Here is a 16,280-nt window from a genome sequence, read left to right on the forward strand (position 1 = left end):
CTACAAGAAATACATTATACTATTATATATGATTTTAATAATTTGCCAACAACATAAATTACAAGTAAAGAAAATAAACATATGAGTGAATGTGACTTGAAATTACATAAAAGAAGCTACGTTCTAAGTTTATGGGTCCATTTCATAAAAATAAGGTCAATTTGAGCCAAAATGGCTTCTCACATGCCTATTTTGTTTATTTCTTAACTTTTGAACTCATAATTTCTAAAACCATCTCATATTTATATAGTTATAAGATATTATGACTTGAAATCACATAAAAGAAGCAAATTTCTATGTTTATGGGTCCATATCCTCAAAATGAAGTCATTTCAAGCCAAAATGGCTTCTTACATGCCTATTTTCTTTAGTTTTTAACTTTTGAACTCATTATTTCTCAAACCATCCATTATTTACATAGTTATAAGATATTATGACTTAAAATCACATAAAAGATGCAAATTTCTAAGTTTATGAGTCCATATCTTCAAAATGAAGTCATTTCAAGCCAAAATGGCTTCTTACATGCCTATTTTCTTTAGTTTTTAACTTTTGAACTCATTCTTTCTCAAACCATCTCATATTTACATAGTTATAAGTGATTATGAATTGAAATAACATAAAAGAAGCAAATTTCTAAGTTTATGGTTCCATATCCTCAAAATGAAGCCATTTTAATCCAAAATGGCTTCTTACATACCTATTTTCTTTATTTCTTAACTTTTAAACTCATTCTTCTCAAACCATCTCATATTTACATATTTATAAGAAATTATGACTTAAAATCATATCAAAGAAGCAAATTTCTAAGTTTATGGGTCCATATCCTCAAAATGAAGTCATTCCAAGCCAAAATGGCTTCTTACATGTCTATTTTCTTTATTTCTTAACTTTTGAACTCATTATTTCTCAAAACATCTCATATTTACATAGTTATAGAAAATTATGACTTGAAATGACATAAAAGAAGCAAATTTCTAAGTTTATGGGATCATGTCCTCAAAATGAAGCCATTTCAAGCCAAAATGGCTTCTTACATGCCTATTTTCTTTATTTCTTAACTTTTGAACTCATAATTTCTTAAACCATCTCATATTTACATATTTATAAGATATTATGACTTTAAATCACATAAAACAAGCAAATTTCTAAGTTTATGGGTTCGTATCCTCAAAATGAAGCCATTTCAAGCCAAAGTGGCTTCTTACAATCCTATTTTCTTTTTTTCTTAACTTTTGAACTCATTATTTCTCAAATCATCTCATATTTACATAGTTATAAGAGATTATGACTTGAAATCACTTTAAAGAAGCAAATTTCTAAGTTTATGGTTCCATGTCCTCAAAATGAAGCCATTTTAAGCCAAAATGGCTTCTTACATGCCTATTTTCTTTATTTCTTAACTTTTGAACTCATTCTTTCTCAAACCATATCATATTTACATAGTTATAAGATATTATGACTTGAAATCACATAAAAGAGGCAAATTTCTAAGTTTATGGGTCCATATCCTCAAAATGAAGCCATTTTAAGCCAAAATGGCTTCTTACATGCCTATTTTCTTTATTTCTTAACTTTTGAACTCATTCTTTCTCAAAACATCTCATATTTACATAGTTATAAGAGATTATGACTTGAAATCACATTAAAGAAGCAAATTTCTAAGTTTATGGTTCCATATCCTCAAAATGAAGCCTTTTAAAGCCAAAATGGCTTCTTACATGCCTATTTTCTTTATTTCTTAACTTTTGAACTCATTCTTTCTCAAACCATCTCATAATTACATATTTATAAGAGATTATGACTTGAAATCACATAAAAGGAGCAAATTTCTAAGGTTATGGGTCCATATCCTCAAATTAAAGTCATTTCAAGCCAAAATGGCTTCTTACATGCCTATTTTCTTTATTTCTTAACTTTTGAACTCATTCTTTCTCAATTCTGTAAAAAAAAGGACAAGATTGGATGAACATGTACAAAAAGGGTGGTGGTGGTTAGGGTTTTTAATAAAAAAAATAACCAGAAATTATAAAAAAGAAAAAAAAAAACTAAACTAACCGGCAGTGGTGGCTATTTGTAAAGGCGCCGACTGGAGTGACCTGAGACCAGCGGCGGTGGTGGCTGTTCAAACCAACGGTGGCATTTTTAAACTAAAATTAAAAAAATAAAAAAACCCTAAACAACACTTACCGGCGGCGGAGAACTGCGGGAAGGCTGGGCGACGCAGGACCTTTGACCGGCGGCGATGGTGGCTGTTCAAAGGGTCCAGCGGTGAGTGGAGGCGTTTTTTTATTTAAAATTCAAAAAAAACAAAACCAGAACTACACTTACCGGCGGCTAAACAACGGAAGGGTTGGGAAACGGTGACCTCCGGTGGCGGAAGACCAGCTGCGGCCTAGGGCGACGGTTCGACTACAGCAGATCTGAGTGAAATTTGTTTCCCTTCTTTTCTCCCTTTCTTTCTCTCTTTCTTCCCCCTTTTTTCCCATTCGTAAAAAAGATTTCAAAAAGTGAAAGCTGCTTTTGTTTTCGAAATTTTTCGACGGAATTATTTTCGATCGGAAAATTTGCGAGGGAAATTCCTTCGCAAGGCCGATTTTTCTACGGATTTTAACGACACACTTAGTTCCGTCGTTAACTTTGTATTTTGCGACAGAAAAAATGCTCCATCGGCATAATTCGGTCGGAAACAGGCCATTTTCTAGTAGTGTTAAACCAAGGCGTGAAAGGTATAACTAACTAAGGGTTTAGACTTAATCAACTCTACTTTTTATTTAATTTAATTTTCATTTGATTTATCTTTTTTTATTGAAGTTACTAATAATTTATTCATGATGTAGCAATTTAAAGGAACGTGCAGAATATGAGTAATTAATTAATTCAATTACTTATTTTATTTTTAATATTGCTAGTATCATGATTAAGTTAATTTATTATTTGATTTGACTAACGTTATTTTTGTTAAATTGCTTCAAATATTAATGGTTATTCTATTATATTTTTTGTGATCTCCATATTGCATGTTAAAGGGAATATGTAATTGAAAATCATGCCATAAGATAATTTGGACGATCGGCTTAGGATCCTTTTTAATCTTGATGTTTAATCAAGTGATCACTAATATTTTAGAATTATGTGTTGCATTAATATTCAATCAATTTAGCCTAATAATAGTTTGGAGCAAATTGAATTTTTTGTTTGTATGCCTTTGAGATCGCAGGAATCACTTTTCACAATAAGAATTGAGTATAGGCCAATATGGGCGAATGTGACTCCATGACTCACTTCGTACCATCACCCTCGATCCTCCTTTCATGGTTCTGAACCATATGGTGTTAGTAATCTCATGGATTATGAATGGGGTGTAACCTTCACGGGTCAATCGTTGTTGCCTATCGTGGTTGCCTTAAATGATCTGTGAACGGTTTACAAGTTTCTTAAAAACTTGTTGGCGGCTCCCTACTTTGCTTTGTCCCTAATCGTTGTCCCTTATATTATTATGTCAATTCCCATTTCCTATGAGTGCCAAGCATATTCACAACATATTTAACGTAGGCGCACTTCAAACGACGCCTACAAGGTTGAACTTAATAAACCTCCGTTGGAAGATTTTTGACACAAACACTACATTTATTGTAAAAAAATAGGCAAAACATATTGGACCCATTTTAGACCCGGATTCGGACCTAGACTCGGTAAACCCGTCAAATCTGGATCCGAGTCTTCATTTTTCAAACCCGCGCGGATCCGGGTCGGATCTGGATCCAAGCTAAAAAAAATGGATTTTGATCTGGGACCATTCGGACCCAGTCCAAATCTGACCCGTTGTCATCCCTAGTGCTGACTGTGTTAGTTTGTGGACCCCCCATTAAAGTTGTGGCCCACCATTACCCCTACTATTACACTTCTTATCAATGTAAACAGATTCACTATATGTATACCAAGTCACATGCTTCTCCTTCACATTAGAATTCACCCTGTATTTCTCCTTCTCCGGATGCACCAAGTATAGATAGTACCCACCATCACTTCCAAGTGCATCTAAGAACTCTGGTGCATCAGCATCTCCCTTAAATTGTTTCCTTCCATGGTCCAAGCTACAACCATGTCTCCTAAACCAAATTTCACCCACCTCTTTGTATTTTAACTCATTCGTTATCCAGTTAACAAACTCAAAATGACATACTTCCTTAACATTAGGATGTAGAGAAAGACCAAAGAAATCACTACTTCCCCTTTCATATGTGGTTTTCTTTTCTTTCTTTTTTTTTTTTTGTCACAAATTACCCACCATAATACAACTCCATGTTTATAGCCTCCATCAGCTTAATCAAAGTGTATTTACCATTAAACCTGATTAATCAATGCAAAACACAAAAATAGCTTGCTTTAGGTACATTAATTCACATTGGGTCTGACAATTTATGGTTTTAAAATTAGGGTTTCACAGCAAAAACACATAAACAATTCACAATTACATACTTAAACCAATAATTTATGTTACACTAGAGTACTTAAACGTCATCAAAAGCATAATCAACACAATTAAATACTTAAAACTGGACATGCACGAAAAACAAAGACCTGCTTTTTTCCACCCAAATCAATCAAAAATTAAAAATTGGAGTTGTATGGGTACCTCTTTTTGTCGATAATGACGTAATTACTCTCCCTCTTCTTCCTTCGTCCCGACGTTGCTTGTTTTCTATGTTTACCCATGGCTGAATACCCAGTTAAAAATTGAAACAAAACCTACCTAAAAAAGGAAAGCTTTCCTCTTTTAAACAAAAAAACAAAAATAAAACTAACTGCTTGGTGGTTGAGGAATGAATAAGGTCTTCAATTAATTGGGGGAACAAGGAATAAATAAGGTATGGCAGAAAATTAGTGGAGAGCAGGAGAGAGAGAGAGAGAGATAACGAGTTCAATTGAAGAAGAAAATGGGTTTTTTAAGTGAAAAAATTGGAGGGGAAAGGGGTGCAAATAGGACAAATAAAGATCATGTGCAAGTCACGTACGAGTCAACGCCGAATTCCGGTGGTCAATGGTCTAAAAGTGGGGGTTGATCGTCCTTAACAAAAAAAATTTAATTAGGGTCTAACTTTGTCAAAAAAAAATTAATTAGGGTCTAACCTTGTCAAAAAAAAAATTTAAAAGGTTGTCCTAGATAAAAAAATCAATACTATATACTAAAAGACACACTAGCAATGACACGTGTCATCTCATGGTGTGTTCTTAATTATTATTATTTTTTTTATATTAAAAAAATCTATTAATCTATTAACTATTACTAAAACAAAAGTTCATGAAATCACCATTGTCCACGTGTCACTTTCTCAATAAAAAGTTTCCGCCTAATTGCAATGATTATGTCATCTTTCTTTTTTATTTTTTTTTTATTTTTTTTTTTGGAAAGCTATCATATTTAAAATGTTTAAAATTTAAATATTGGAAGCTTCTACATTACAACTAAAATTAGGAAATTGAAACAATTTTAAATAACACACTAATTAATGGCCTCCTACATTGAACTATGAATTAGACAACGTTGAACAGATACTATATCATAATTTTGATTTAAATAAAAAAATTTAAAATTACAAAATATAAGTAATTTTTATTTATATTCATGTATAATAGCGATTTATAAACAAAAGTTGCTGACACACATAAACCGTGCATCGCACGGGTTCTAACCTAGTTAAGGAAACAAATCAATTTCAAAAATAATATTATTTGTTGTACATATTCCATGTAAATGTAGTACATTTAAAATAAAAAGATTTCACAAATAATTTTTCTAAAATGGAAAATCAAGGAAACAAATCAATTTTAAAAATAATATTATTTGTTGTACATATTCCATATAAATGTAGTATATTTAAAATAAAAAGATTTCACAAATAATTTTTCTAAAACAAAAAATTGGACAACTATAAACCAAAAATTATATTCTTACAAATATTTTGTGATCTGTTTTACAACAAAAAAAAAATATTGCTCGGATTTTTTGCCTACTTTTATTTTTAATTGTGTATTAGAAGCTACAATTAAAATTTAACATATCACATGATTTTATTATTCCTCGATTAATTTATGATTATAATATTTGATTAGGGGATTTTGCTCCCACCAATCGGAATGCGCCACGTGGGCCAATCAGGTCCTGCCAAGTGTCCCCCAGTTGGAACTGTGAGGGCTTGCCACGTGGCACACGCTTATTCGTCCACCTTGGACCTATTATGTCATGACACGTGGCATACTCCATGCCTAATGGAGAAACCGGCCACCCAGGCCCAACTTCCGAGGGAAGCCCAATCAGTCCTAGGTTAACCTAAACCTAGGATTGGCACGTTTCCCAAGGTTATAAATACCTCCCTTAATCCTCATTAAGGGGGATTACAAAAGATTACGCTAAAAACTCACATTAAACACTCTCACCTAGAGAGACCCAATCACTTTAATTTCCGCATTAATTACTCCTTAATCTAGTACTAACTTGATCGTTGGAGGCGGAGCTCCCACCACCAGGAGTCTCCGTTGTTTTGCAGGTACAGGCGTCCGGTTCCAGTCTCGGAATTGTAACTCTCCCGCAGGACATTAGAAAAACCCGAAACATTTGGCGCCGTCTGTGCGGAGAGTACTTCTGAGATGGCATCCAAGTCTGTACCGACTCCTGAAGAGAGGCGTCCCCTAGACGACCCTCAAGTTCAGTCGGACCACGATACTGAGAATGAATTTGAAGTTGAAGCTCACACAGCTTCAGACGGGACCCTAAGGGCCCGACGTACCTGTCATACCGAAAGGAGGGAACGGGAACATCTTCATACAGGAAGCGAGTCAGCAGGCGCACCGCCTATTCGGCAACAGCCGACTAATGGGTCTGCTCCCATCACAAGGAGTGAACTCATGACCTTCATGAGGGACTTCAAGGGAGAAATTCAAGAGTTGATCAACAAGAAGTCGCCTGCTCTGGACAAGGAGCAGTCGGCTAAGAAACCCTCCACTTCACTGAAGAGGAAGCCAGTTCAAGGGCGAGAGGCGACTCCTCATCCTAAATCTAGGAAGCGGGAGCCGACTGCCCTTGATTTCACAAAATACCGTTTTCCTACTCCAGGAAATAGGAAACCTGTTCGTCATATTCAGGCGGACGGGTCGAGGAAATCATACACAGACGCTCGGCTACTGCTAGAGCAGAAGAAGAGTGACCGATTGTCAGATTCGGCCTCTACTTCAAACTTCCAAGACAGTCTGCGAAATACCTCAATGAGGCATACTCAGTCGTATCATGAGAGTCAGTCAGGCGGCACCTCCCGTCAGTCCGGCTTTCATAGCGACCAGGCGGTACCAAACTTACCGTTTGTGCCGCAACAACAGTATTTTTTACAGCCACCTCCGTTTGGTGGTCATGCAGCAAAAAATGTCCAACCTATGGACTGGCAGCTACGGTTGCTTAGACTTGGTGAACAGCCGTCGGCCTACTCCAAGGAAATTACTGAAGCCGCTCAGCCGGCCAAAGTGAAAAATGTATTAGTAGGCGCCTATGACGGCACTACTAACCCAGAAGACCATCTGATGGCATTCACCAACCTGATGTACCTTCAAGGGTTGGATGATCCCACTTGGTGCAAGTGTTTCCCAGCGACTCTCAAAGGAATCGCACAACAATGGTTCGGCAACCTGCCGACTGGTTGTGTAAATACCTTCAGGACGCTTGCTTACTTATTCACCTCCAACTTCGCCATGAACATCCCTGCGAAGAAGACGACCCTTGATTTAGGAACAATTCAGCAGGGAGAGAAGGAGGGGCTTCGTTCTTACATCAGGCGGTTTAACCTGATGAGAATACAGATTCAAGGGTTACCGGATGAGGTAGCCTATACTGACTTTTTCAGAGGTCTCAAGGACGGGTCGACCTTCAAATTTGACTTGGTCCGAAAGAGGGTGGCGACTCTTCAAGAGGCCTTGATTGAAGCGGAAGCCTATATACAGGCGACTGATCTTTGTAGTACGGTAAAACAGTCGGACGGGAAAAGGTTCAACAAAAGAGAAGGACGACAGAAACAGTCGTCAAACAAAGACGAGAAGAGAAAAGAGGTCTGGGCGGACGATTCCTCTAAACAGCCGGCCCAGAAAAAGAAAAAAGAATTCAAACCATACTCCCCAAAGTATGCGTTTAACAAGGATAGCCAATTTATCCTAAAGGAAATCAAGAGACGGATCTCAATTGAGAAGCCGGTCCCCATGAAGGGTTCTGCAAACAACCGGAACCAAGAAAAATTTTGTGCTTATCATGAAGATGTTGGTCATCACACCAATGATTGCATCAGTCTTATGCGGTATCTGGACCGCCTGGCTGAGCAAGGTGATCTTGACATTTATGTCAAGAAATCTACGGGGAACACTTCCTCAAAAAAGCAGTCGGCCAATAAGAATCAACAGGCCGACAGCTCCGATACAGATGATGCAGTCGTCTACACCATTGCAGGCGGCTTCTCAGGAGGCGGCCCCACTATTAGGGGCAACAAAGACAACATCAGACGGTTAGATGTAAATTCCGTTCACCAAGAACGGCCCTCCAAATATTCATTTCCTGAGATGTCATCACTGAAGAAAATCTACGAGGGGTAAGAGGGCCGCATGACGACCCTATCGTTATTGAATGTAAAGTGGCCAACCAGATAGTTGGCCGAATCCTCATAGATACCGGAAGCTCCTCAGATCTCATCAGTAGCAAATGTCTGTCGAAACTAAAATATCAGACTGATTGCATACATCCGGCATCCCACCCTTTAATAGGGTTTGGAGGAGGAGGAGTCCACCCACTGGGACGAGTGGACTTACCCATCCGCCTGGGCGAAAAAGGGGAAGGACGACACATGGTAGTCCGATTCCTGGTAGTAGAAGAACTCTCGGCCTACAACATGATTCTGGGACGACCAACCCTGAATAATTCCAAGGCTGTTATAATCCCATCTCTTATGTTGCTCAAGTTTGAGAGGGATAATGGAACAGTCGGCTCCCTAAGGGGAGATCAGAGGATGGCCCGAGAGTGCTATCTCTCGGATGTCAAGCCCACTGTTATGGCCACTGGGTCAAGTGGTGGAAAAACAGACCTTGACAATGTCAAGGAGAGTGCGCCTGTTCAAGAAGCAGGCGGCAAGAAGAGACAGGCATCCCAGACAGGGGCCGCAAGAATTCCGCCCTCAGCCGGCTGGTGAGCATACGGACTTGATCTTAGACGACTCACGTCCTGAGCGAACAGTCAAAGTTGGGACGACTGCTCTGAGAGACCTTGGTGACGACTTTCACAAACTATTGAAAGAATACAAGGACATCTTTGCATTCGAAGTCCATGAAATGCCAGGCATTAGTCCTGATGTGGCGGTACATAAACTGGCCGTGGATCCGAAAAAGAAGCCGGTACGGCAGAAGAAGCGGAACCATGGCGAAGAAAGAAGTCAGGCGGCAGCCGCCGAAGTTAAAAAATTACTTAATGCAGGGTTCATTCGGCAATGTTACTTCCCAGACTGGGTTGCAAATGTGGTGCTTGTTAAAAAGTCGAATGGCACCTGGCGAATGTGTGTAGACTACATAGACTTAAACAAGGCGTGCCCCAAAGACAGTTACCCTCTGCCTAAAATTGATAACCTGGTCGACTCAACAGCCGGCCATGCTTTGATGAGCTTTATGGACGCCTACTCTGGTTTCTATCAAATTCCTTTATGGAAGAAAGATCAGGAGAAGACGGCCTTCGTCACTGATCATGGGTTAAACTGTTACACGGTCATGCCGTTTGGTCTTAAGAATGCCCCGGCCACTTTCCAGCGAATGATAAACACTGTGTTCTTTGATCAAATTGGGAGAAATGTCGAGGCATATATTGATGATATGATTGTCAAGTCTAAACTTCAGAAAGATCATCTGTCGGACCTCCGAGAAACTTTCGCCACACTCAGGCGGCACCATGTCATGCTCAATCCCAAGAAATGTGTCTTTGGAGTTGAGTCTGGGAAATTTCTCGGATTCCTTATCAATCAGAGAGGAATAGAGGCGAACCCTGAGAAGGTGCAGGCGGTCATTGACATGCAGTCGCCTCGTACCATCCGAGAGGTTCAGAAGTTAACAGGTTGTCTGGCGGCCTTGGGAAGATTTCTAAGCCAATCAGGCGACAAATGCCTATACTTTTTCCAGGCAATTAAGAAAAAGGCAAGGTTTGAATGGGGGTCGGATGATGAGGCGGCCTTCCAGAAATTGAAAGTTCACTTGCATTCCTTGCCGAGGCTGGTCAGCCCTTTGCCCAAAGAAGTACTCTACATGTACCTGGCCGTCTCTGATCATGCGTTAAGCGCTGTTCTCCTTGCTGAAAGAGACGGCTGTCAGCTCCCGGTCTACTTTGTCAGTCATGTACTGAAAAATGCCGAGTTGAGGTATCCCTTAGTGGAGAAATTTGGTCTTGCACTCTTCATGGCTGTTAAAAAATTGAAGCCCTACTTTTTGGCACATGCAGTCGTCGTGTATACAGACCAACCTATCAAGCGGCCACTGACCATCATGGAGTCGTCAGCCGAATGATCAAATGGGCCATAGAAATTCAGAGCCTCGAAGTTACTTTCGAGCCTAGAAAAGCAGTGAAGGGGCAAGCCTTTGCTGACTTTATTGTTGAGATGACACGTCCTCCTGACTCTCAAGTTACAGACCAAGTCTGGAAGGTATATGTGGATGGAAGCTCTACTTCAAATGGTTGTGGAGCAGGCGTCATATGTCAGTCGCCAGAGGGCGAAAGGTACGAGTATGCTCTACGCTTCAGTTTTCAGGCCTCAAACAATGAGGCAGAATATGAAGCTTTACTAGCCGGAATCCGCATGTGCAAGGCGGCAGGGGCAAGAAAAATAGACGCCTGTTTCGATTCACAATTGATAGTGAGTCAGTACAATGGCGAATACGAAGCAACCCATCCGGCCATGATCAAGTACTTACAGGCGGTCCGACAAGCAGTCGGCTCCCTTGAGGATTTCCATCTAATCCAAGTGCCGAGATCAGAAAAAAAAACCAGGCGGATGCACTTTCAAAATTAGCATCATCCGCCTCCTGTGATACTCCTCGAACTGTTTTTTGGGAAGTAATGGTTAGGAGAAGCATTGAGGAAGAACCTATTGCAATTCTAGACAGAAGCTCAACCTGGATGGATCCAATCAGGGCATATCTGACAAACGGTACCCTGCCGGATGATCATCAACAGGCGGCAGCACTAAAAAAACGAGCATCCAGTTTTGAAATAATAAAGGGAGAACTTCACAAAAGGGGGTACCTTCAACCCTTCTTAAAGTGTGTTACTCCAGAAAAGGGACGAGAGATTCTAGACGATCTTCACTCTGGTTACTGTGCTTCTCATATAGGCGGTAGGACGCTTGCTCAACGGGCAAGGCGGCAGGGCTGCTTTTGGCCTACTTTAGAAGCAGATGCAATGGAGATAGTGAAAAAATGTGACAAGTGCCAAAGGTTTGGCAAGCTAATTCACCGTCCGGCTACTGACCTCACTACCATTCATAGCCCACTACCGTTTGCTAAGTGGGGCATGGATATTCTGGGTCCATATACGCCTGCTACAGGCAGAAGGAGGTACATACTTTTTGCCGTCGACTACTTCACTAAAAGGGTAGAGGCGGAGGCTGTAAAGGGAATCAAGACGAAGGATGTAATTTCATTCATTTGGAAAAATGTCATCACTCGGTTCGGGGTTCCCATGTCTATGGTTTTTGATAATGGTCCCCAATTTGAGATGTCTGTTCTCAAAAGCTGGTTGGGTGACCAAAGAATTGCACACTACTTTGCATCTGTCGGCCGTCCACAAGCAAACGGCCAGGTAGAAGCCTTTAATAAAATCATCTCAGACGGTCTCAAGAAAAAGATTGAACGAGCAGGCGGCCTATGGGCGGATGAATTACCACATGTTCTCTGGGCCATTAGGACGACTGAAAAGGGGGCGACTGGAGAAACTCCATTCCTCCTAACTTATGGTGCGGAAGCTGTTCTTCCAATAGAACACTACGAGCCGACTCTTCGAGTAATGCTATATGACGAAGAGGCAAACTGGGAAGCCATGCGCCTGGCATTAGACTCACTTCCTGAAAGGAGGGGCAATGCTGTCTTGCGCCATGAAATTTACCGCCTGAGAATGACTAGATCATACAACAAAAAAGTACACAGGCGTCCACTCAAAGTGGGGGACTTTGTACTTAGAAAAATGGAAGCAGTTGGTAGGGCTAATGAGTCTGGCAAACTAACTCCCAACTGGGAAGGACCCTACCGAATCTGTAAAGAGGTCAGGGACGGTACCTACCGTCTGGGAACACCAGACGGACAACCGTTGCCTCGAACTTGGAATGTAGATAATCTTAAGAAATATTTCTTTTGAATGATGTAAATAGTCAAGGGCTACTTAATAAAAGTTTGCATAATATTCAATTTTGTACTAAGAGGGGCACGCCTACTAACAAACAGTCGGCTACTCTCCATACTCAGTTTTTATTCTTACTTAAGAGGGGCATGCCGCCTATACATTTACAGTCGGCTACTCTCCATTGAGTATTTTACTCTATCTTCAGAGGGGCATGCCGTCTGTACCTTTACAGTCGGCTACTCTCCATTAAGTACTTTACTCTCTTCAGAGGGGCATGTCGCCTGTACCTTTACAATCGGCTACTCTCCATTGAGTATTTTACTCTATCTTCAGAGGGGCATGTCGTTTGTACCTTTACAGTTGGCTACTCTCCATTGAGTATTTTACTCTATCTTCAGAGGGGCATGCCGTCTGTACCTTTACAGTCGGCTACTCTCCATTAAGTATTTTACTCTCTTCAGAGGGGCATGCCGCCTGTACCTTTACAGTCGGCTACTCTCCATTGAGTATTTTACTCTATCACCATAGGGGCATGTCGTCTGGACATATAGTCGGCTACTCTCCATAGAAGATGGCCGACTGGTTCCAAAGCACACAACCACCCCCCTTATACTTAGCTAAAAAAAAGATTAGGGCCTGGCCGACCCTGTGCCTAAACAGGCGGTTACCCTCCTCTTACTTAGCACCTACGTTCACCAAGAACTAACCAAGGCCACAGGCCGAATGATCAGACCAGGCGCCAAGCCAACTGATCCAATCTTCAAAACTAATACGACCTGTCCCAACATCATAGCAGGCGTCCGGCGGCATCCCTCCGGATGAAATTCTTCGCAGAGAGCAGCTCCCATTTGGGTGGAACATTGCTCTATAAACTAATTACACGGCACCTACACGACTGTCCCCAAGGGCAACCACGTAGCCGTTTTTGAGACAAGGATAACTCTATCACTAACCAAACCAGTGGTAGCAGTTGACATCTGAGTCAGATGACCGCCTGTATTACTTGGGATAAATGCAGGGGGTACCTCTTGAGTTAATAGCCAACAAACATTGGCGAATCAAAAGGTTCAGTCGGCCTCCGCCGCCTGGTACCTTTACTACTCAAGTAGGAGTGACGGCGACTGAGTAACACCAAAGTTAACTCATAGTCACTCTCTCAAACTTAGTATGGAGCCTAAAAGGTATGAGTCGTCCGCCTGTTTTTAGCAAACAGGGGCTCTCAACCACTACTCCTGCTAGGTTAACAACCTATGAGTTAAAAGCCAACAAACATTGGCGAATAAAGGGGAACAACCGGTACCCACCGCTTGATACCTCTACTACTCAATTACTTGGCGACTAGGTAACAATCATGTTTACTTGGTCAAACCACTTTCCTACTTGGTTAATTTTACAAATGACAGGACCGCCTGCCTAAAGGGGATCCAGTCTTTAAAATGGTTCGAATACCGATTGGATAAATGGCCGACTGATCGTCTATCCTGGAAACAGACAACCAGTCGTCCAGGGGCATAGGCGGCGTGACTAACTATTCGTACCTGTCTGCAACTATCGGCCATGTAAAACAGTCGGTATAGTGTACAATTGGATCAGAATATTCAATACTTGAACAAATTTGAAGCAAAACAAAAAAATTCATTAAAAAGAAGCCGGTCATAAAAGACCGGCAAAATATTCAGAGCCCCGGCCCCCTGGCCGGGTAAATACAAAAAAAAACGGCACGCAGGCCGTGGAAAGAATACATAAAGCTTAAGAAGGGGGCAGATCTTCAATATTAGTAGATGCCGCCTGGTCAGCACTCTTCTTGCTGGACTCGGCTTCAGCTGCATCCTTCTTTGATGCATTACCCCCAAGTGGCACAAGCGCCACTACCGGCTCCTCCTCCTCCAACGCTACCTCCAACGCCTCTTCCTCAGCAGCCGCCAGGATCTCTTGATTATATGTATCAGAACACTGGCGGTACGTTTTTTCCCATGAGGCAAAGTTGGCATTGGGGAAGAAGCAGCCCCAAGTCATGCGCTGGATTTGAGCAGAGTCTTCCATCATCTCCCGGACCAGCTCTTTCTTTTCTTGCTCGGCCTTTGCCGAGAGCTCCTGAGTAAGACTCTTCTCCTGGGTCACCAGGCATTCCTTTACGTTGGCCAAGGATTTCTCTAAGGCTTCGTATGAGGACATCTTGTGGCGAAGAGGTCTCAGCTCGGCCTTGAGGTTGTTGATGGTTGCCTCCAGCTCGCCATTCCTCTTCTGGGCCGCCTCTAACTGAGCCCGGATAGCGGCGGTAGCCTGCGCCTGATAATAAAGAATATCAATGGTCAGAACTTCATTTTGGGCAATTTGAAACATTGCTTTATCACAGTCAGAGGCGGCCATAGCTTTTGCAGCCGTTACCTCTTTGTTCTTCCGGTCAAGCGGCTTGCGAAGGCCGTTCACTCGGAGCAGGGCCTAAGTAAAAAGGGGAACAGGCGTCAGTTTCCAAACAAAAATGAAAACAGGCGTCCTGGAATTCAAATACTCAAAAATATGCTAAGTATACCTCAGCAAGGATCCCTGCAATCCCGTCTAGGTCAAGGGTGCCGACACCCCTGACCGCCTCCCTTTCAGCTGGAGGAACGGCCTTGATCATAAACTTGGCCACCTCGACCAAGTCAGGCTCCTGAGGGCCGGCTGCATCAAGCATAAACAAACGGATTAGACCTAGTAAAAAAGGGAGCAAGTCTAAAATTTACAAGGACAACTTCATACTTCTAGGCGGCCCAGCTGGAGTTTTAGAAGAAGTGGCCGGCTGTTTCTCAGCCGCCGCATGTTTCCTGGCAGAACCAGGAGATCTCGCAACAGTCGTCCTCCAGGCCTTGGGGTCCGGCTGTTGGGAAGAAGAAGCTCTTGGAGCGCCCGTCTAAAAAAGAAGAAAAAAGTCAGTATATGCATAAACACAACTCCAAAAAGAGGGTGAAAAGTTCGAAGCCCACCAAGGGTGCCCCCTTGTTGGGGGAGTCGGTTGAAGCTTGTTGCATGATGGAGGCCCGCAACATGGCCGCCGCAGTCTTGGAGGCGGTAATTTTGCTTATAGCGTCCGCTGCAAAAACAAATAGCAAAGTTAATAAGTCATAACAAGAAATGCATGGAACAACAGAGTATTCGACAGGCCGACTACCTCTTGAGCACCGACTGCTGAGGCCACAGGCGGCCAAAAAGTACTCGTCGTAGAGCCATTTGAAGCTCGGGACGCAGTGCAGGGGTACTTGCTCTCGTACCCCTGAAGTAGAGTTCACCTTCGACTCTACTTTAAAGAGTCCTTTATCTAGGATCTCTTTCTTAGCCTTGGGGGGAACAGGCGGCATGCTACGGCCGCCTGCAAGAAGGGGCGGATTCCTGTTCCACCTGTTGAAGCGCTTGTTCAGCTCTGTGTCTGAACTCTCAATGATGAAGAAGGTGCACCGCCAGTCCTTCCATTTGTTTGCTTTACCTCTCGTCATGAGGTAGCCCCTGTGGCTCGTCAATTGATACCAGCCGGTACCGCCTGCCTTAGGGGTCCGGTTGAGGTAGTTCATGTGGGCGAAAGCCTCGAAGCTCGGCTCCACCCCGTGCAGTTCGCACCCGGCCACATAGCCGAGTACGTTGACCCAGGAGTTCGGGGCTAACTTCCATAACCCCAACTCATACCCATCCAAGATCTGCTGAACAGCCGGATGTAATGGGAATCGCAGCCCAGCCTTGATGGCCGCTTCATAGCAGCCAAAGCAGGCGCTATCATAACTGTACCAGCCGGCCAAACGACTGTGTCTTCTGGATCCGGCACAAACACGAAAAAGCCGGGGCCCATTGTGTGGTTTGCGATAAAGCTCTCCACTTTCTCTTGCATGGCTGTGATCCGGCCCCG

This window comes from Chenopodium quinoa, unplaced genomic scaffold, assembly GCF_001683475.1.
Source record: "Chenopodium quinoa cultivar QQ74 unplaced genomic scaffold, ASM168347v1, whole genome shotgun sequence".
NCBI lineage: Eukaryota > Viridiplantae > Streptophyta > Magnoliopsida > Caryophyllales > Amaranthaceae > Chenopodium > Chenopodium quinoa.